Raw genomic sequence first — 22,860 nt, forward strand, 5'->3', positions numbered from 1 at the left:
CTTGCATTCCTTTCCTTGCATTTTTTATTTTTATCTTTTGCAAAGATTTGACGCGAGTGTGGCGTGGCGCTGGGAGGATATGCAAAGCAAGCAGGAAGTTCAAAGCCTGCTGGAGGCATCCGACTCTTTCCGGGTCAGTTTTCACTTTCTTTCTGTCGCCCTCCCTCTCCACCTTCCTTCCCTCCCCTCCCTTCCCTCGCTTGCAAAACGAGGAATTTCTTTTCACTTCCTGGGGTCGGCGGATGAGCTGCTCCAGCCTCCCACCTCCTCCGAAGGAGCCTGGAGTCGGACATGTTTCTCTTTTTCTTCCACGAAAGCGCTTTTTCCTCCTTTTTCCAAGGGGGGCTTTGCAGATCGGGCTCCCCCCGCTCGTCTTAAGACAATAGGAGGAGGCGGCGGCGAGGCCATCTTTACGCGCGATCGTGCGCTTTTGCAACTGGCGTTTCCAAACGCCCAAACGGGAAAAGAGCGCAGCTGCTATTCCATATATTATTATTTTTTTGGCAAGTTACTTTCTCCCTGTCATTTTTCCCCCTGCAAAGTGCGCGGCCTGCGATTGGGAATCGAGACTTGCATCTCCCGTCTTGCAATTTTCGCATCCCAAATAAATCGTCGGGGATCCTTTTTGGGAAAGCAGATCGCGCTGGAGGACACCCCCGTCTGCCTCCCTTTTTAATCATATTGATGATGATGATGATGATGATGCAAAGCGGCGCCCGCAAAGGGAAAGGGGGTCGTTGACGCGGGTTTGCTCCGTTCTCACGTGAAGGAATGCACGGAAGGCCCGGCGCTTTAGCGGAAAGGAAAGAAGGGTGAAAGTGATCGCGGAGGTGTAAACGAGCAAGAATCCGAAAAGGGGGGAAAGGAAGGAGAGGGGCCGGATCCTGCTGGCTCGTTGACCATGGGAGAGCCTCAAAGCAACCGGCAGACGATTTTGACACCTGTTGCGGGTGAGTGAGGATGCGCAATCGGGACGACGCGTGTCGGTCGATGCGGGGATGTCTTTATCTCCCTTTCTTTGTGATTTGCTCCGAAACAATCCCCGCTTATGGTTCCCTCTGGGGTCAGTTGCGAGCGATCCTACCTCCAGCAATGCGTTTTCGCGTGGGTTGCGGGGACCCTTTTAAAAGGCGCAAAAATGAAAGATGAGCCAGCCGGGGGAAGCGCTCTTGCGCAAGCCTCTTTCCCCCCTCCCGCGGTGGATCGGAAGGCAGGATTGGAACCCAGGATTGGGGAAGAGCTCCTGCGCGCGGAAATGGCAAAAAGCTCCCTGCGATCGGCGCTTTCACTCGCGGAGTGAAAGCGAAAAGCGAGGCTCACATGCCGGCGTGGAAAGCGCTCCGGCGCAATATCCGGCGTCGGAACGGATGGGAGCTGCGCAGGAGCTCTTCTGCCTCTTGTGGGGATCTTCCAGCGTGCGATCGCGGTGGGGTTTTTATCGTTTCCATTTCTTCCAAGCGCCGTTTAGACAAAAAGGTCCGGAGCTGGCAGTGTGGGGCCTTCTAAAGGATCCGGATCACTGAATCCGGATTTCCCTGGTTGCGCCACACGTTTTTGTTGACCGGCAGGAAGCTTTCAACAACCTGATTTCCTCCTTGTGAAGTAAGCCCTACTGAGCCACGTCCTTTACTCCCGGGTAAAGCCTGCAAGAGAGAGGGGCGCCTGCCTTAGGGCACTTTTGCAAAATCTGAGATTTTTCTCCAAATGCCCCTACCTGCTTAAACCGCGATCCCGTGAATATTTACTCTGACGTAAGGCCCTCACTCTATCCAATGGGCCTTCTTCCCTAGGAAGTGCGCTTAGGACTGCAGTGACTGATATTGTCACCTGAGTGTGTGAAGACACGCTTCTTGTTACAGAACAAGCCATTCCAGCCACACCCCTGGGTTGCATCGCTTTGGGTCTTTACGTACGAGTAAACCCAGTGCAATTTGCTGGGACTTGCTTCCTTCTCCTGCCTGCATTTTATCAATTCACATATTTATATCCCACCTGTCAGGGGTTCAGGAGCAGAGGCACAGGAAAGGGAGGAAATAGAGAGCGAGGGGGAGGAGTCCGAAGGAAATGTTAGCGATGACAGCGGTCCGAGGTCTCTGAGTCTTTCCAGCGAATCGGAAGATTCACAGAAAGGGGCTCCCATGGTCAGAGCAAGGGGGGTGCCGAGGGGGACACCCCAGGAAGAAGGGGCCAGAGGGGACTCAGAGAGCAGCAGTTGGAAATCAGGACCAGCGTCCACACCAGAGTGCAGTAGGGGGGAGGAGTCCCAGGCATCGGGATCAGGCGGCGCACTGCCAGTGGGAGGACATGAGTCAGGATTGGCCACGCCTCCATCGGGGAGCGAGGAAACGGTCGAGAGGAAGGTTGAAGGCTGGGCGCGCGCGCCAAGTTCAAATGTACAGGAGGGCGGCGCAGTTGGCAGCCCGGATAGGGAGCCAGGTCCCAAAGCCCGCCGAAAAGAGGGGGAGGAGTCAGGGGGGTCAACGTCAGCGTCAGAGGAATCCAGGAAGGAAGGGACCCCGGGGGGTAGCAGGACCCAGAGGAGAAAGGAGAGACGTAAGAGGTGGAGTAAGGCTAGAATCTTAAACTGGTGTACAGGGGGCGGAGACTCAGATGGAGCTTCGCCGATCTAACCCCTAGACGTAGAGCTGGGGCGCTGCGGCTTGAAAATGGAAACTGTACTTCAATAAAGACTTTTGTACATTACTGCCGGCTAGCGTTGGTCCTCTGTGAGCTGGGACCTGGAGCCAGCTCTGACACCACCTTTTTCTCCCAGGAGCCCAAAGCGGCCCGATTTCTCCCCCTCCCCCTTTAATCCCACAACAACTCTGCGAAGTAGGCTGAGGGGCAGTGGCTGGGCCAAAGTTGCCCGGTGAGTGGGGATTCGAACTCGGGTCTCTCGGGTTCTATTCTGACACTCCAGGCGTTCTGCTGTGCTGGCTCAGCAGGAGATAGGACTTTGAGCGTCCGTGAATTTTTAAATATGAAGTTGGCCTTGGGAGGGTGTGCTTGGAAATTAAGTGTTTACTCCCAGGGCTGTGTGTGCAGGATCGGAGCCCTAATCCTCGGGGTTACGATCCTGCGCACGTTGGGAGGGCCGTTCAAAGTGATCCAATGCATTTGGACTGCGGAAGGGAGTTCCGCTGGTATTCGCAGGGACCACGAGGCTCATCAAATTCAACCCTCTGCAATGCAGAAATCTCAGCCAAAGAGTCTATGGCAGATGGCTACTCAAAGAGCAAAAATTGCCATTAGAAAGCTTTATGTGAAGTTCTTTGCTTGTTTTTTAGATGCATGAGCTAGTGAGTTTTTCGGTGCTTCTCTTTGCCGCTCCTTCAACCTCTCCCCCCCCTCCACTTTTAAAGAAAACCTATCTGTAAGAGAACAAGCTGTTCTTTGCAGACTGCAAAACGACAGCTTTTAGTTTGTTTTCTTAAGGAAAGAAGAAACGGAAATACCAATGGCCTTTGTGAAAAGTGTATAATTTCAGGACAAAAATCTAGTAAAAATCAAGGGCGATCTGAACTGTAACTTTGTAAATCAGTGTTTGCTGCATTGATGATTAAACAGACATTTTCGGGTGCTAAGATTGGCAGCGGGAGGAACTCTTGCTTCTTCCACCGAACTCAGAAGCTTGGGATCGGACGGTGGAACGAGACAGTGTCTTCTCTGTGGTAGCTCCTGAGTTGTGGAATTCCTTTCCAACAGAGGTCTGCTTGGCACCTTCATCAGCCATCTTTCTGCAAGCGCTGAAGGCTCGCTTCTTGTTTCAAACTATTTTTAAATATTGTGTTTTCACTTTCAGTATTGTGTTTTAGTAGCCCGGTATTAGAAACTCGGATATGGAAGCTAAATGGCATTTTAAACCTAGCCTACGGTCGCCAAAGCCGAATGTCTAGGTCATGAGTAGGCAAACTAAGGCCCGGGGGCTGGATCTGGCCCAATTGCCTTCTAAATCTGGCCCTCGGATGGTCCAGGAATCAGTGTGTTTTTACATGAGTAGAATGTGTCCTTTTATTTAAAATGCATCTCTGGGTTATTTGTGGGGCATAGGAATTTGTTCATTCCCCCCCAAAAAAAATATAGTCCGCCCCCCCACAAGGTCTGAGGGACAGTGGACCGGCCTCCTGCTGAAAAAGTTTGCTGACCCCTGGTCTAGGTGCTATTTTTTGAAAAAAGTTGAGCTTGTTATTTTTATTACTGTTAATTCATTTCATTTCTTTATATTTTAAGGGGGGGGGATCACCAATCAGAAGCCACGCCTTGGTTTTGAACCAAGATAGTTTTTTGCTATCTAGTTAGATAGTAAAATTCATATTACATTGCTGTTTTAGGAGTTGTTTTTAAAAGTCTGGAACAGATTAATCCGTTTTCCATGACTTTCTATGGGAAAGTGTGCCTTGGTTTTGGAATGCTTTGGTTTTGGAACGGGTTTCCGGAATGGATTAAGTTTGAGAACCACGGTACCACTGTACATTGTTTCTGTGCTTGAGAAATACAATAAAACTCAGAAAAGACGTTCTTACAGTGGAATGTTATGCATGTTGTCTACTAGCAAGTAAGTCCTGTTGAGTTCAGTGGGGCTTGTTGTTGTTTAGTCGTTTAGTCGTGTCCGCCTCTTCGTGACCCCCTGGACCAGAGCACGCCAGGCACTCCTGTCTTCCACTGCCTCCCGCAGTTGAGTCAAACTCATGTTGGTAGCTTCGAGAACACTGTCCCACCATCTCGTCCTCTGTCGTCCCCTTCTCCTAGTGCCCTCCATCTTTCCCAGCATCAGGGTCTTTTCCAGGGAGTCTTCTCTTCTCCTGAGGTGGCCAAAGTATTGGAGCCTCAGCTTCAGGATCTGTCCTTCCAGTGAGCACTCAGGGCTGATTTCCTTCAGAATGGAGAGGTTTGATCTTCTTGCAGTCCATGGGACTCTCAAGAGTCTCCTCCAGCACCAGAATTCAAAAGCATCCATTCTTCGGCGATCAGCCTTCTTTATGGTCCAGCTCTCACTTCCATACATCACTACTGGAAAGACCATGGCTTTAACTATACAGACCTTTGTTGGCAAGGTGATGTTTCTGCTTTTTAAGATGCTGTCTAGGTTTGCCATTGCCTTTCTCCCAAGGAGCAGGCGTCTTTTAATTTCGTGACTGCTGTCACCATCTGCCGTGATCATGGAGTCCAAGGAAGCAAAGTCTCTCACTGCCTCCATTTCTTCCCCTTCTATTTGCCAGGAGGTGATGGGCCCAGTGGCCATGATCTTCGTTTTTTTGATGTTGAGCTTCAGACCATATTTTGCGCTTTCCTCTTTCACCCTCATTAAAAGGTTCTTTAATTTCTCCTCATTTTCTAACATCAATGTTGTGTCATCTGCATATCTGAGGTTGTTGATATTTCTTCCGGCGATCTTATTTCCAATGGGGCTTACTCCTAGGTAAATATGCATGGGATCACAGCCTTCTGAGTCTCTGCTGGTGACTGCTAAACCTCTGGCTATGGAAACAGCAGGGCTCTCTCTATTGTTTATTTTCTCTCTCTCCCCCCACCCTGGTCTATTTTAGTGTTTTATAGCTGTTTTAAAGATTACATTCCATTTTTACATTTTTGTTACCGTATACATTGCTCTGAGCATTCTGCATGGGGTTGGAATTCCGGCTCAGAACATTTTAGGAGGGAAAAAAAGAAATGAACAAACCTCGAAACTTGTTAGCCTTATTTTTCTCTTTTAACCGATAACTGAGCTGATTATTTGTGCTGAGTCGTTAGAAATTCAAAATGGAGTGTGTGTTTCAAGCCCATAAAAGGTTCCTTGAATTATTAGCAATGTTGCAAATAAATTGTATACTTTGTTAGATTCAGGTGGTGTGCGCTAAGTTGACTTTTGCAACAGTAATTGAATTCCGTGCAAAGGAAAACTCAAATGTTCTTTTACATAGCTTCAAAGTATTACTTGCACAGAAAAATTGTGGGAGGGGGAAGAAGGTCAATTTACTAAAATGCAATAGAAAATGGTTGATCCAGTTTCTTTGGGCAGGTGTGTTAGAGACAGGAAAAGTGCTACAAAGAAGTTGCAAGGAAGTTTCCAGAACCTCCCAGAACTTTCAGGATGATACATACTCAACTGCTGATTTTTGTGTCAACCGCGAGCAGTTTGGAGTCCTTTGGACGTCGTGCAAAACCATGGTTTATTGTGACAATAATGATCCTCGCCTCCTCCAGAACTTATATTTTCTTTCCTCCTCTGGCACGCTCAGGAGGAGATTGGAAGCTTTCACTTCCGATTCCAGTTAACCACGGTTTAGCGTTACATCTGCTTAGTCTTAGCTATGATTTGTGGCTTGTTTTGCACAGAAAAATAATAAAACAGAGAGGTTTCCAGGCTGGCCTCATTTATCTCCATGTCCGAAAAACTACCAGCTGTTAGATTTCTGTATCAGGCTGCTAAAAAGTTCCAGGAACGCTCGCTTTCTCTCCTTTCGGTGCAGCGTTTAGGGAGATCGCAGAGCAAGTTTGCTGCAACCTTGAGTCTGCACAGGGCGACCTTCCTGGTATTTGCAGCATCCGAGTGCGAGGTCCTTGAGCTGTGTCCCGTGTGATGTTTAGCACAGCACAAGAACTTGACGTGCCAGTTTAACAGGGAAGTTAGCGTCTGTTCGTGGGAAAAACGGGCGCTTTTCGGTGAGGTCCACCCCTCTTGCATTCTTTTCCTCTTCCCTCCCATCCCGTTTAATTCTTTTAGGAAACACAGCCCTTTAAAACAGCACGTTATTTATTTATTTATTTTAAAAGATTTTTATTGATACAACAAGAAAAAAGAAAAAACCCCCACACAAATACCAAATTACACACAAGAATAACCATAGACACATAATTTTCTTAGCAAACAATAAAACATATATTGGTCTTAACACTAAAGACCCAACCTCCCGTCTATTCCATATTTCAGTTTCATATTACTTATTGCCAATACACACTTTTATCATACAGTGGTACCTCACAAGACGGAAAACTCGCAAAACGAAAGGGTTTTTGGTTTTTTGAGTTGCTTCGCAAGAAGATTTTCCCTATGGGCTTGCTTCGCAAGACGGAAACGTCTTGCAAGTTTGTTTCCTTTTTCTTAAAACCGTTAATACAGTTGCGACTTGACTTCGAGGAGCAACTCATAGCACGCGGTGTGGTAGCCTTTTTTGAGGTTTTTGATTTTTGAAGCTTTTCCAAAACTTTTCCGACACCGTGCTTCGCAAGACGAAAAAACCCGCAAGACGAAAAAACTCGCGGAACGAATTAATTTCGTCTTGCGAGGCACCACTGTAATTAAACTTATTCTTAATAAATCTAATTTCTTAGATCTACCTTGCAACGATTGCTGAAGTTCCTTGAATGCTGCGACAGAATTTAAACTACGATATTTATTTTTCAGATATTCTTTGAAAACCTCCCATTTTGAAGCAAATTCCTGTTTCGATTTATTCTTTATTTTTTCTGATAGACCATCTAATTCGGCATATTCTGTCAGCTTTTGGATCCAATCTTGTATAGAAGGAATTTCATTACTCTTCCATTTTGCTGCGATCAAAACTCTTGCTGTCGCCGTCACATATAAAAAGATACCCTTCCCCTTTTGTGGAATATCCAAATCTGTTATTCCCGGGAGGTCGGCCTCTGTTTTTTTTATTGAAAGAGATCTTTAGCATTTTTTGCAGTTCTGCATGGATACTCTCCCAGAATACCTGTATTTTCCTACATATCCACCACATATGGTAGAAAGTTCCTGAGTCTCTGCATTTCCAACAATTACTTGACACATTTTTATACATTTTTGAAAGTTTCCATGGCGTTAGATACCATTGATGTAAAACAGCACGTTATTTAACCGCAATTAACGTAACGGCACTCTGGTCTCTCTTCCAAATATGTACCACCTAAAAATCATTTTCTATCTAATTGCATTGATAAAAAATAGCAAGAGGAAATTTTACTGGGGAACAGGGGGGATGAATGCAGAAACAAGTGAGATGAAGGAATATATCAAAAAAGTACAGTCAAAATTTGGCTCCCGGACGTCTCAATTTTGGAACGTTTTGGCTCCTGGACACCAAAAACTGGGAAGTAAGTGCTCCGGTTTTTGAACGATTTTCGGAAGCCAAACACCTTCCGGGGAGTTTTTTTCTTTTTCCTTCATTGACTTTGCAATCCTCGGTTGTCGAACATTTCGTAAGTCGAGGGGTCTTCCGGAACAGGTTACGTTTGACAACTGAGGTTTGACTGTACAGTGGTACCTTGGTTCTCGAACTTAATCCAGTTGACTCCCGAAAGCGTTCGAAAACCAAGGCGCCGCTTCGGATTGGCTGCAGGATCTTCCTGCGCTCAAGCGGAAGTTGCGTCGGACGTTCGGCTTCTGAAAAACGTTTGCAAACCAGAACACTTACTTCCGGGTTTGCGATGCTTGTGAGCCGATTTGTTCGACAACAGAGCCGTTCGAGAACCAAGGTACCACTGTATGTTGAAAATCATATCAAAAATATAAAAAAGTTATTCTCGGAAGGGGTCGTTTAACAAGGATCCGATCAGTTTATTCAAAGTTACTTCTAAAGAGGAAGTCTTGGTGATTTTTTCATTATCAACGCATCTGAATGGAGTGGGCAATGCAAATTTCATACAGTGACCCGTTGCTGGAAACCACAGGAGGAGAGTGGACCGTTGTGCTTGAATCCTGGCCACTGTGAGAACAGGATGTGGACTAGATAGGCATTGACTTGATCCAGTAGGATCCTTTTGTGTTCTGAGGAGTGATGAATTTTCATTCCAGAATCACCATGGTCTTGTTTGGTCAATGGAATATTCATTATCATCATCACACATTCTCTGTAATTTTTTCACTTCCCCGTCACTGATACTGACGAATTGTGGAACTCCCATGGGAATATGCCAGCATGAGTACTGTCACCCATCTCTTCCACATTTCAAACACTGTCAGTGTAAATCTGCTTTCATAATAATAATAATAATAATAATAATAATTTATTATTTATACCCCACCCATCTGGCTGGGCTTCCCCAGCCACTCCGGGCGGCTTCCAACAAAATATTAAAATACAGTACAGTGGTACCTCAGGTTAAGAACTTAATTTGTTCTGGAGGTCTGTTCTTAACCTGAAACTGTTCTTAACCTGAAGCACCACTTTAGCTAATGGGGCCTCCCGCTGCCGCTGCTCTGCCGGAGCACGATTTCTGTTCTCATCCTGAAGCAAAGTTCTTAACCTGAGGTAATATTTCTGAGTTAGCGGAGTCTGTAACCTGAAGCGTATGTAACCTGAAGCGTATGTAACCGGAGGTACCACTGTAATGCATCAGACATTAAAAGCTTCCCTAAACAGGGCTGCCTTCAGATGTCTTCTAAAAGTCTGGTAGTTGTTGTTCTCTTTGACATCTGGTGGGAGGGCGTTCCACAGGGCGGGTGCCACCACCGAGAAGGCCCTCTGCCTGGTTCCCTGTAACTTGGCTTCTTGCAGTGAGGGAACCGCCGGAAGGCCCTCGGCGCTGGACCTCAGTGTCCGGCCTGAACGATGGGTGTGGAGACGCTCCTTCAGATATACTGGACCGAGGCCGTTTAGGGCTTTCAAGGTCAGCACCAACACTTTGAATTGTGCTTGGAAACGTACTGGGAGCCAATGCAGATCTTTCAGGACCAGCGTTATGTGGTCTCGGCGGCTGCTCCCTGTCACCAGTCTAGCTGCCGCATTCTGGATTACCGTATTTTTTGCTCTATAAGACTCACTTTTTTCCTCCTAAAAAGAAAGGGAGAATGTGTGTACGTCTTATCGAGCGAATGCAGGCTGCACAGCTATCACAGAAGCCAGAACAGCAAGAGGGATTGCTGCTTTCACTGCTCAGCGATCCCTCTTGCTGTTCTGGCTTCTGAGATTCAGAATATTTTTTTTCTTGTTTTCCTCCTCCAAAAACCAGGTGCGTCTTGTGGTCTGGTGCGTCTTATAGAGCGAAAAATACGGTGATTAAGACTTTGTGGCCCCATTTGGTGCCCTTCAGAGGATGGAAACAGGGCAGCGAGCGAAGTTCTTCTGTTTGTTGATTCCTTCCTAATGGGCGGAGCGCGGCCTGTAAGCAACAGTTCTAATTGGCATCAGGCGATGGAAATTAATTTGTGGAATCATTATAAGCGCAGTGTGTTCGTGGGTGTAATAACATGGCTGGTGAAGTTGTGGTCCTGGGAGATGTAAAACAGAATGGAGCTGCCCCTTGGGTTTTTGGTTGGTTTTTTTTCACATTGAGACATCACTATAGCTCCCTTGGTTACTTATTTACATCCTGCTTTTAAATTCCACTGAAATGTGTGGACTGCAACTAGCTCCCTGCCTTAAGGACCTCTGGCTTAAGTTGCTGTTGTTGAAACCCAAAATCCACAATATTTTCTGTGCTCCAGCTACGATTTCGAAGACATTGGCACAATGCGAGTCCCCAACACGACACATCCCATAATCCCCTGCCCCTTAATTCTTTTTTTATTTTATTTTTTAAATTTTTAAATTTTAATTTTTTGCACTTTATTATTAATGTTGCAATACATATATGAACTCTTTACATATTGATACATATACATGATATTCATAAATTCACATTTTCACGTTTCATTATGTACCAACGTTTATCCATTTCTTATTTCTTGCCCTGTGCGTGACTTCCTTGCTATTATTTCGTAACTTTATTATTGAGATTGTAATTTTGTATCTTAATAATTAAACATTCCATCTTACATATCTGCTTAGCATAGCTTAATTTAACTTAATTTAACTGAAATCAGTCTATACATATCAATAAATTCTTGTTGGAGCATCTTTTGGTCATGTATTATTCTACACCTTTCCATTCCTGTTTGAGATTTTGATTAGATTGCATTCTTATCGTTGCCGTCATTTTTGCTAATTCAAGCATTTAAAAAAAATATATTTTGCCAATCTTTCAATGTTGGTACTTAATTCTTTTTTTAATGAGTTTATTTTATTGTTGCTTGGTTGGTGGGTGAAGCCTGGTTTTTGAGGGGAGATGGCCTTTTTGTCTGTTTTTGTATATGTGTGTGTGTGTAGATAGGTTAATTGTTATTGTTTAGTCATTTAGTCGTGTCCGCCTCTTCGTGACCCCCTGCACCAGAGCACGCCAGGCACTCCTGTCTTCCACTGCCTCCCGCAGTTTGGTCAAACTCATGCTGGTAGCTTGGAGAACACTGTCCCACCATCTCATCCTCTGTCGTCCCCTTCTCCTTGTGTCCTCCATCTTTCCCAACATCAGGGTCTTTTCCAAGGAGTCTTCTCTTCTCATGAGGTGGCCAAAGTCTTGGAGCCTCAGCTTCAGGATCTGTCCTTCCAGTGAGCACTCACCGCTGATTTTCTTCAGAAAGGATTCTTGCAGTCCATGGGACTCTCAAGAGTCTCCTCCAGCACCAGAATTCAAAAGCATCAATTCTTTGGCGATTGGCCTTCTTTATGGTCCAGCTCTCACTTCCATACATCACTAAACTGGTTTAATAGGTAGGTGCATTTTTCGACGGGACGGACTACCCTGAACACCACAAGATTTTCTTCAATGAAATGGGTATTTTGTGGTGCCGACCTGGTGCCAGATGTCCTGTTCTGCTTTCCTTTGGACCACATCAGCAAGGCTGAGATGGGGGTCTTGTCGTCTGGGCAGCCCAGGACCTCCAGACACACAGCTTGCGCCACAAGGAGGTCAATTTGGTGTTCTAATAAAGAGGTTTGACTTCACCCGCAGAGGCGCACTCCATTGTCTCTTGAGACAGATGGGTGTCAACAACAAGAAGGTGCCTGTGATTTCTATATGGGGGCAAGGAACTTTGAGGGCTCCTACTTTTGTCTTCTATATTGCTAATCAGGATTATACCACCCGCTTCTATTTCTAGGCTAGCATAGGAATGCAGGAAGCAGTGTTAAAAACTCAGGTATATAAGCTAGGTGCCAGATGGCTCCTTAAACCAAGATTACAATCTATGTAGAATTTTTATTATTATTATTAATTATTATTAATTTTTTCAAAAAATAGAAATTAAACAAAGAAAGACAAAGAACAATACACAACACTGTAAACACACTTATGTACATATTTTCCAAAATGAAAACTAATGACAATAAAAAGAAAGAAAAGGAAAAATATATAGAAAAAAGACAAAAGAAAAGAAAAAATACTTTTCATATCCTGGAATATTACCATCTATGTAGAATTATGCATGTATGGAAACTCCGGTTAAACTATAATAAACAATAAAATTGGGGGGGGGGGGGGAACAAGGTTACAGTCGCCAAAATGGAATGTCCAGTTGTCATTTTCTGGCAAGATGGCTCTAATGTCTTATTTTTCAAATGATGCACTGAGTCTCATTGATTCTCAGTTAAAACATCTGGCTAGTTCAGACGAGAACCTTGAGCTAGGTTAAGAACTCTTGAGAACTTAAAGAAGAAAAGTCCCTTGATACAGGGACAGTCCACATATGTTGACCTAATCCAACCTTTTTTTCTCAATGTTGACACAGACCATTCATTACTTAGTGATATTCTTCACAACTGTGAGCAAGACAATGGGGTGGTTCACTGTTCTTGCTTAGGCTGCACAGAAAAACACACACATTTTGGTTCCTGAAATTCTTTCTGATTGTGCAGGTGAAATGTTGTTGTTTCGTCGTTTAGTCGTGTCCGACTCTTCGTGACCCCCTGGACCAGAGCACGCCAGGCACTCCTGTCTTCCACTGCCTCCCGCAGTTTGGTCAAACTCAAGTTGGTAGCTTCGAGAACACTGTCCCACCATCTCATCCTCTGTTGTCCCCTTCTCCTTGTGCCCTCCATCTTTCCCAACATCAGGGTCTTTTCCAGGGAGACTTCTCTTCTCATGAGGTGGCCAAAGTCTTGGAGCCTTAGCTTCAGGATCTGTCCTTCCAGGGAGCACTCAGGGCTGACTTCCTTCAGAATGGAGAGGTTTGATCTTCTTGCAGTCCATGGGACTCTCAAGAGTCTCCTCCAACACCATAAGGTGAAATATAACTGGTAAAACTCTACAGGATGTGTTGCTAGTATGTGAAAACAGCCCAGATCCAATGATCTCCAGATGGTGGAGATGTCAGGCACCATCCTGGTACCCAGACATCTTCACTTGGTCACAAGTGGCTGATAGCCAGGTGCAAAATGCACCTGGCACCTGGCTAATTTCAAACAGTGGTCTGTTAGGATCGTCCTACTCTCGTGTAGGACCCTGGCAGAGACACATGCCCGACTGGCATGTGTCTGTCCCTCCTGGTCGGTCGTTCTGGGGCTTCAAAAGCTTTCTCCAGCCCGAACATCACAGCGACTGATACCAAGAGTATTTTGCAGAGAATCCTGCAGAGTATTTGCAGTTTGCGTAACGGAACTCAGTGTTACCATAAAGCACCAATGCTGCAGCAAGCAAAGGTTCTAGCAGCTCAGCCAGCTGCTTGTGGCTGGAAAGCCAGACAGGATGTTTGTGACTGTTGCCATGGGAACAAAGGGGCAGTCCATTCTGTACTGAGCACCGGATGTTAGCTCAGTGTGTGTGTGTCATATGACCCGTACTGGATGTACTTGGGAGGAGTTTTTCTTCTTGCTGTTGTTGAGTGCAGACATGATTCTCTGTACTGATGTAAGAGGCAGAAATAAATGATGTAAATAGTTTTCTGTCTGCTTCTTTCCCCTCCCTGGGGACACCAAAGGGGAGAGAGGAAGAACGGTGTGTTCCTCTCATACATCTGAGAAGAATCGCCGGACCTCGCCTGCTTATCAGCAGAGGTTGGGAGACGCAGGGAGGTCGACAGGAATATCTGCCGGTGCCTACGCTTGTGGCACGTTCCTCTGACCCAGGCAGAATTCCAACAGTGGCAGCCTTCGGATGGTTGCGATTCATCGGACATCTGCATGAGAGGCTGGTGGATTGTCCTCCTCTGCTCCAAGGAGGAAGAGAAGCGTCTGAGAAATGCCAGAGGCTCCACAGACAGCTGGTGGAAAGAAGAGGTGTTTTCCAAGCAACAAAGTTCAAGGTATGCTGCATTTTGGGCTAAAAGTGTGAACGCAGTCTGATAAATTCACTGGTTCACGGGGAGCTGCGTTTTGGAAAAATACAGCTCCGGTAGAAGAGGCCTGCATTCCACAAATTTTTGTGGTTAAGATAAGAAGTCCTATTGGAATGCATTGTTGCTAGGTAACGGAAAGTTACTGGCAGAGGAGCTGGACAGTAAGCCTGGGAAAGCGAAACAAAATCAGAGAATGTTTTGGCTACAAAGTTTACGAGCTCTTGGAAGGGACTTTTCAATAGCAGCCTGAGTTTAGCTGCCAGGTGCAAAAAGCACAAACAATTTGCAGTTTGCTGCGTGAGAAAGAAAAAAACAGCTGTTGGATTTTGCAGCTTGTTTGGAGGTGAGAGAGGCTTGGCTTCAAGATGGATGCCAAGAAAGGGGGAGGTTTGCCTTGCCCTCCTTCCTTATCCAATGACAATTATTCATCTTGGTCTGTAAAGATGAAGGCCCTGCTGCAGAATCAGAGGCTTTTTGATGTAATTGAAAACCCCATCCCTGCAGCACCAACCGGAGGTTGGGAATCACAGAACGTGAGGGCCAGGACTGCTATAATTCTGTGTGTCTCAGATGATCAGTTGGTGCATGTTCAGCATTTAGAAAATGCGAAAGAGGTATGGGACACGCTGCGTACAACGCATCAGAGAGATGCTGGTTCTTCAGCGTTGCTGTATTTTGAGAAATTGACCAATCTGAGACTTGCGCCTGATGGAGATGTTCAAGCGCACCTGACAGAAATGAAGTTTCTGCGTCAACAGATGGTGGAACGCAATTTCCGTCTTCAGGAGGAAGTGTTTTGCTTCATGATGATAAACAGCCTTAGTCGCACCTACAAGGTTGTTGCCAGTCAGCTTGGTTCCCTACCGGCCGCGCAGCTGACCGCGGAGAGAGTTTGTGCTGTGGTCCTGAATGAACACGACAGACTTGCTGCACTGGAAGAAAAAGACAGGGGGAGGGAAGAACAGAGTTCTAATTCCCCCACTGCTGATGCTACTGGAGAGCATGGTGTAGCATTGAGTGCTGTCCGATGCTACAATTGTGGACAGACTGGGCATCTACAGCGAAACTGTAAGAAGCCGCGCCAGTCAAGAGGAGCAAAGAGCAGCTCTACGAAGCCTCAGGCGTCAGGCAAAAGCCGTACCAAGTGCCAGGTGAAACCTGCAAAGGCTATGATGGCGAAAGGAACCACGCCAGATGTTGGGAACTCGTTCATAATTGACACGGGCGCCACGGTTCATATGTGCCCGCACAGAGGACTATTTTCGACGTTGAAGAAGCAAAGCTTCACTGTGAAACAGGCCAACGGTCAAGAGTTGGAAGCGACTGGAATTGGGACTGTGTATCTTGAAAGTCTGAACTTGACTATAAGCAATGTTTACCTGGTTCCAGAACTGAGATTTAATCTGCTGAGCGTGTCGCAGATTGCAAAGAAAGGACTGAAACTGTCCTATGATGCTAAAAGCTGCAAGATCTACAAAGATGGAGAACTGTTTCTTACTGCCAAAGAGAAAGATGGACTGTATTTGTTGACTTTTGATCAAAGTGATTACATGAAATGTAATTCTTCTGATGTTTCTAACGAAATCTCTCTCGCAGGTGTGACCAGTGTGAGCACCAGGAAGGTGACTAAGACCAAGAAGGTCGACAGAGCATTTCAGCGGGTGTATGCTGATGTGATTGGTCCTCTAGAACCATCTAGAGGCGGTGCACGATATTACCTTGTGTGTGTGGATTGTTTCACTAATTATTCTTGGGTTTATTTGATGGAGAAACCGCAAGAAACTTTAGAAAAGTTTCAGGAGTTTTGTGACAAGGTTAAAAGTATGCATGATGCTAACATTGATTGTCTTTACACAGATGACAAACAAGTTTTTCTGTTACAGAAGTTTCAGAAGTTCCTGGATGGAAAAGGGATAGACCACAAAGTGGCAGTTTCGCAAGAAGCGTGGAACAGGGGGGTCTGTGTAAAAGTGAACAAAGAATTGCAAAAGGGAATGAATGCGCAATTGCTGAGTTCACATTTGCCACATGAATATTGGGCCGAATCGCTAGCGTCCTATCTTCATGTGTGGCTGAGAAAAGTCTCAACAGAGTTGGGATGTTCTCCTTTTGAGAAGCTGTTCAATAGAAAACCTTCTGTTGCCTATTTTAAGGTTTTCGGGTCTCATGTGAGAACAGAAGCTCCAGGTGGAGTAAAGAATGCCAGAGGCATTTTTGTGGGTTATGAAAAGGGTCTCTACAGAGTAATTTTGTCTGAATCTGGTCAGGTGATTCTCACAAAGTTCCTAGAGAGTGCTCCAAAGCAAGAGCGGGTAGTACAGACATTTCCCACAGGAAACGATGATGATGATGATGATGAGTTTGATCTTATTGAGTTCAGTAGTACTGATGATGACACTGATAGCTCAGAGAGTTCAGTTGTCACAGTCATTGAGAGGAAATCTCACACAATGGATAGACCTTCACAGGTGAAGGAAGAACCATTGATTAAGCTTAGTACTGGGTCTCCAGAGAGTTCAGAGGCTGAACCAGAAAGCAGAGAAGATCAGCAACTTTTACGTAGGTCTGAGAGAGCAACAAAGGGTGTACCACCCAAGAGGTATTCAAAGGAGTTTGCTAACCTTGCATATGTTGCTATTGTAAACGACCAAGGACAGATTGAAGCTGTGTCTGAGTCAGAGACAAAGGCACAACAGAGAGTTGTTAACCGAGGTAATGCGAAGTCACACAACCAGAGAGGTACATTGGTTAAACCAGTGGCGGGTAGTTCCAAGGGTGGAACTGAAACAACAGGGGAATGTTATAAATATAACAACTGTTTGTTTTCTTCTCTGGATGACGCTTTGCTCGCAGCACACATTGATACTTTAGGGGGAGTATGTTACCATAAAGCACCAATGCTGCAGCAAGCAAAGGTTCTAGCAGCTCAGCCAGCTGCTTGTGGCTGGAAAGCCAGACAGGATGTTTGTGACTGTTGCCATGGGAACAAAGGGGCAGTCCATTCTGTACTGAGCACCGGATGTTAGCTCAGTGTGTGTGTGTCATATGACCCGTACTGGATGTACTTGGGAGGAGTTTTTCTTCTTGCTGTTGTTGAGTGCAGACATGATTCTCTGTACTGATGTAAGAGGCAGAAATAAATGATGTAAATAGTTTTCTGTCTGCTTCTTTCCCCTCCCTGGGGACACCAAAGGGGAGAGAGGAAGAACGGTGTGTTCCTCTCATACATCTGAGAAGAATCGCCGGACCTCGCCTGCTTATCAGCAGAGGTTGGGAGACGCAGGGAGGTCGACAGGAATATCTGCCGGTGCCTACGCTTGTGGCACGTTCCTCTGACCCAGGCAGAATTCCAACACTCAGTAGCTCAGTATTTGGGCTAATCTACATGGCCACTGGTCCCATCACCTCCTGGCAAATAGAAGGGGAAGAAATGGAGGCAGTGAGAGATTTTACTTTCTTGGGTTCCATGATCACTGCAGATGGTGGCAGCAGTCACGAAATTAAAAGACGCCTGCTTCTTGGGAGAAAAGCAATGACAAACCTAGACAGCATCTTAAAAAGCAGAGACATCACCTTGCCAACAAAGGCCCGTATAGTTAAAGCTATGGTTTTCCCAGGAGTGATGTATGGAAGTGAGAGCTGGACCATAAAAAAGGCTGATCACCAAAAAATTGATGTTTTTGAATTCTGGTGCTGGAGGAGACTCTTGAGAGTCCCATAGACTGCAAGAAGACCCAACCTCTCCATTCTGAAGGAAATCAGCCCTGAGTGTTTACTGGAAGAACAGATCCTGAAGCTGAGGCTCCAAGACTTTGGCCACCTCATGAGAAGAGAAGACTCCCTGGAAGAGACCCTGACGTTGGGAAAGATGGAGGGCACAAGGAGAAGATGGTTGGACAGTGTTCTAGAAGCTACCAGCATGAGTTTGACCAAACTGCGGGAGGCAGTGGAAGACAGGAGTGCCTGGCGTGCTCTGGTCCAGGGGGTCACGAAGAGTCGGACATGACTAAACAACTAAACAACAACAACAACAACAACTTTATTTACATATAATACACGCGGAGCATTCTGACTTAACTCCTTCCTCTTTCTCATCAAAGAAACAAAGGACAATCGTCCTACATTCCGGAACACAGTAACACAAACATCCTGTCTCCGTCACTTCCCACACTGTGGAGTCAAAACATACACCGTCATGTGATAGACAACTATCCCATGACTGCAAACACGGAGCGAGGATCCTAACATGGTCTACCCTGACTGCTGGTGGCTCTTGAGAGTTTCCAGCAGAAGTCTTCCTTCCACCCTACTGGGAGATGTCAGCAATTGAAGCTGGGAACCTTCTGCAAGGTAGACACGATCTTATCAGTTAATGTAGACCAGGCACCCCCAACCTGTGGCCCTCCAGATGTATTGGCCATACAACTCCCATGATCCCTAGCTAGTAGGACCAGTGGTCAGGGATGATGGGAATTGTAGTCCAAAACATCTGGAGGGCCAAAGGTTGGGGATGCGTGACGTAGACAATATTGATTGATGGACCCCGTTTTTTTGACATTGTCTGAAACAGGTTCTGGAACAAGGCTCTTCGTGTTTTCACCCGCAGCAGTAAAAGACCTCGCCAGTTCCTTACTGTTGTGTGTCATCTACTTAGCTGCTGCTAGGAAGGTTTCTTGAAACTGATTTTCTGCGAAATCAGATAACTCTGTGGCAAGCACGTGCTCCCTAACCGAAGTCCCTTGTTATCTGAAGCCGTCGGATAATATCAAGAGATACCGGCGGATGCTAATCTACTATATTATTGCTGTTACAGTCGTACCTTGGAAGTCGAACGGAATCCAGTCTGGAAGCCCGTTCGACTTCCAAAATGTTCGGAAACAAAATCACGGCTTCTGATTGGCTGCAGGAAGCTCCTCCAGCCAATCAGAAGCTGTGGAAGCCCCATCGGATGTTCAGGTTCCAAAAGAATGTTTGCAAACCGGAACAATCACTTCTGGGTTTGCATCGTTTTGGAGCCAAAATGTCATTAGTTCCAGGGTGTTCGACAACCAAGGTATGACTGTATTGTTATTTATTAGATTTATACCCATAGATCTTCGGTAAAAATACCATAAGTGCCTAGCCCCCAATAATATACACATTTCTTTAAAGGTAAAGGGGACCCCTGACCATTAGGTCCAGTCGTGACCGACTCGGGTTGTGGCGCTCATCTCACTTTACTGGCCAAGGGAGCACAGCTTCTGGGTCATGTGGCCAGCATGACTAAGCCACTTCTGGCGAACCAGAGCAGCGCACGGAAACGCCGTTTACCTTCCCGCTGGAGCAGTACCTATTTATCTACTTGCACTTGACGTGCTTTCAAACTGCTAGGTGGGCAGGAGCAGGGACCGAGCAATGGGAGCTCACCCCATCGCGGGGATTCGAACCGCCGACCTTCTGATCGGCAAGCCCTAGGCTCTGTGGTTTAACCCACAGCACCACCCGCGTCCCAACATATTTCTTTACTTACTGTTAAATTTCATAGAATTATTGTAGAGTTGGAAGGGACCCCGTGGGTCATCTATTCCAACCCCTTGCAACATAAGAATCTCAACTAAAGCATCCATGACAGAGGGCCGTCCAACCTCTGCTTAAAAACCTCCAAGGAAGGAGCGTCTGCCATCTTCCGAGGGAGTCCGTTCCACTGTCAAACAGCACTTACCGTCAGAAAGTTCTTCCTGATGTTGAGTCGGAATCTCCTTTCTTGTAACCTGAAGCCATGGGTTCGAGTCTTCCCCTCTGGAGCAGGAGAAAACGAGCTTCCTCCATTGAGATATCTGAAGATGGGTATCTCCCTCTTCTCCAGGCTAAACATACCCAGCGCTCTCAACCATTTTTCATCTAAGGAGGTAAAGGTAGCATGCCGAGGTCCTTTATTCCTCACGACGACCCTGTGAGGTTGGTCAGGCTGGGAGGCAGTGTCGGACCCAAGACCACTCAGTGAGCTTAGCGGCCGAGTGGGGATTTGAACCCTGATCTCCCAGGTCCTAGTCTTTCACTCTAACCACAACACCTCATTGACTCACAATGGAGGCATTGAAGATAAGTGTGGTTTTGCACATGTCTTTTAAACCTTAACCCAGAGTTTCATGAAAGTTTGGCTCTCTGGCAGCTTGGTATGTTTGCAGAATTATACCAACAGAGCAAAATGGGCAGCATCTAAAACATTAGATGCTTTATAATTGCATACATATCAATCAAGCAGTCAATCTTTATTACGGTCCAGAGACCCAACAAATCGTTACAAAGCAATGCACAATTCAGACAGCCTACCTCCAGGTTAAACAAGCATACGATATACTATACGCTATACGATAACTTTATTGTCCTTGTCCCATACAGAACAAGGAAATTGAAAACATTCAACAAAACAAAACAAAAACATTCAAAAACCCCTAAAAACTCTGAAACCCCATTTTAAAATACAATATACTATAGAGACTCCTTATGCTGCGTTTAGAACCAGAATTGCATTTGCGTAGAAACTGTTTCTCAGGAGGCTAGTCCTGGTCTTTATAACTCTATACCTTCTTCCAGAAGGCAGAAGCTGAAAGAGATCATTTCTGGGGTGAGCACTATCCTGCGCTATCTCTGCCACTTTCTTATGGCACCTGGCAGCATAGATTTGATCCAAGGTGGGAAGAGTGCACCCAGTTATTCTCTTTGCAGTCTTTACAACCCTGGACAGCACTGTTTTTCTCCTGACCGTGCAGCTCCCAAACCACACACGCAGACCATAAGTTAATACACTCTCCACAGTACAATGTTAAAATGCCATCAACAGGTCCTTTGAGAGATTGTTTTTCCAGAGGATTCTCAGAAAATACAACCTCTGCTGTGCTCTCTTCATCAGGTCTGCTGTTTTCTCCCCAGGTTAGGTCATCTCTCAACTCCATTCCCAGAAATCGAAACACCAAGACCTGTTCCACGCACTTCCACTCAATAATAAGTGGGTGAATATTCAATTTACATTTCCTAAAGTCCACAGTAATCTCTTCTTTTTCTTTAAGTTAAGGAGTAAGTTGTTTTTGCTGCACCAACTGCTCAACTTCCTTCCTATAGACCGCCTCCCCCTCTCCAGCCGTGATTAAACCAACCACCGTTGTATCATCTGCAAACTTAATAATCTCATTACTGGGGTATTTTGTTCAGACTTAAAAGATAGGGATCATTGGTCCTTGCAACCACCGATAAAAACTTCACCACTGCTAATGTTCTGCTAAAGGAACCTGACATAGTGAGCCTCTGATTTTCCCGGGAAAGGTATCAGCAAGGGTACTATCAGTTCAGCCCTGGCTTGCTCGTATTTCACACAGTGCAGCAAAATATGTTTTATGGAATCGATGTCTTGAGCACACGAGCAAAGTCTGTCCTGGTAGGGAACTCCTCTCAACCTGCCATCCGACACTGCAGAAGGAAAGACGTTTAGTCTGGCTTTGGTGAAAAACCTTCGATAATTTGGTACTGTCAAGTTTTTAATGTAAGGTGTTAACTTAAAGACATGCCCATATTGTACTCCTGCTGCCAGAGGACTACAGGCTGTGTGTGATCGAGATCGCAAGTCACTGTGTGCATTATCCCATAATCTTTGCTTTAACATCTTTAGGACTCCTTCATAATCCAGGTAATACAGTTGGGGGGGGGGTGACAGACCAATAGAGGTGGCTTTTCTAGCCATGGTTTTCTGCCATTTGCGGACAAACTCCTCATTGGTCTGGTGTTGGTACAAACCCTTCCCTAGATCAAACACCGAAATCCTGAGCCAATGTTTTAGGGCAGAACACCATGCTTTAGTTGGAATTGGGCATTCACCAGCTTCTAACAGAAGTATGGAGTTGGGGACACAGTTGGGTACCTGCAGCAGAGATCGTAGAAATTTTGCCTGAAAGCCATCTAGCTTAGGCAGGTCCCCATTACGCCAGACATTTGCAGCGTACAGGAGTTGGGAAATGGATATATATATATATATATATATATATATATGCAAAGTAGGGAGCTACTAGTAAACTTTGAATTTAAGGTTAAAAATCCTGAGATGGTTGCTTTAAAAAGCAAGTTGTTCTGCCTACAATTAATATGCTTCTGTCTCTGGTACGGAGCTTGCGTGGTTGCTGGAACAGAATAGTTTCACTTTTATTTCTGTTTAAATCAGTTTCGCTTTTCACTGAAATCAACGGCTGCCATACAGAAGCACCGAACACATTTCCCTCTCATTTGTTAACACTGAATGTTTATTTGGTTGTGGTTTTTCTTTTGTGTAAAACCTGAATACAGTGTGCCGCTTTCAATCTAGCCCTCTGACAATGCTCGTGGCACATAGCTGTCAACTTTTCCCTTTTCTAGCGAGGAGTCCTATTCGGAATAAGGGGATTTCCCTTAAAAAAAAGGGAAAGAACAGCTATGTCGTGGCATTTCACACTGGTTTTTCTCTCCTTCCTTTCAAATCTGCAAAGGGCAGATTGATAAATTGATAATCGCAAAGCATATTAACTGATCATCATTTTGGAATTAAAATTAATTTGACATGTTTTTTTGCCTCCAGTTTTTAAGCTCCAGTTTTTTTGCCTCCCTGATAATGCACTTGTGGTTTTTAAAGAGTCGGGCGAGGAGAAAGGTTGCTAAGTTTGCTGATGATACTAAAATAGAAACACAAAATTAATAATGTGTGCAGATAGTGTTGGCAACTGGCCTGCTATCAGGGCACTCAGTATTTTAATGCTGGCTCTAAATGT

The 22,860-nt window shown here is 45.5% G+C and overlaps 1 protein-coding gene across 3 annotated transcripts in view; it reads left to right on the top strand.

The window, feature by feature from the left end:
* The first annotated feature begins 207 nt into the window (after window positions 1–207).
* Window positions 208–22,860, top strand: part of TASOR2 (transcription activation suppressor family member 2) — a 67,275-nt gene continuing 44,622 nt past the window's right edge. For 2 of the 3 annotated variants that reach the window (XM_081022579.1, XM_081022581.1), the window contains exon 1: window positions 208–950. The gene's annotated coding sequence lies outside the window, so the exon portion shown is untranslated. Of the gene's footprint in view, window positions 951–21,001; window positions 21,078–22,860 lie in introns of all 3 variants that reach the window. The other variant, XM_081022580.1, reaches the window with a different exon arrangement.

This window comes from Podarcis pityusensis (genome assembly GCF_964106645.2).
Source record: "Podarcis pityusensis genome assembly, chromosome: 10".
NCBI classification, from domain to species: domain Eukaryota; kingdom Metazoa; phylum Chordata; class Lepidosauria; order Squamata; family Lacertidae; genus Podarcis; species Podarcis pityusensis.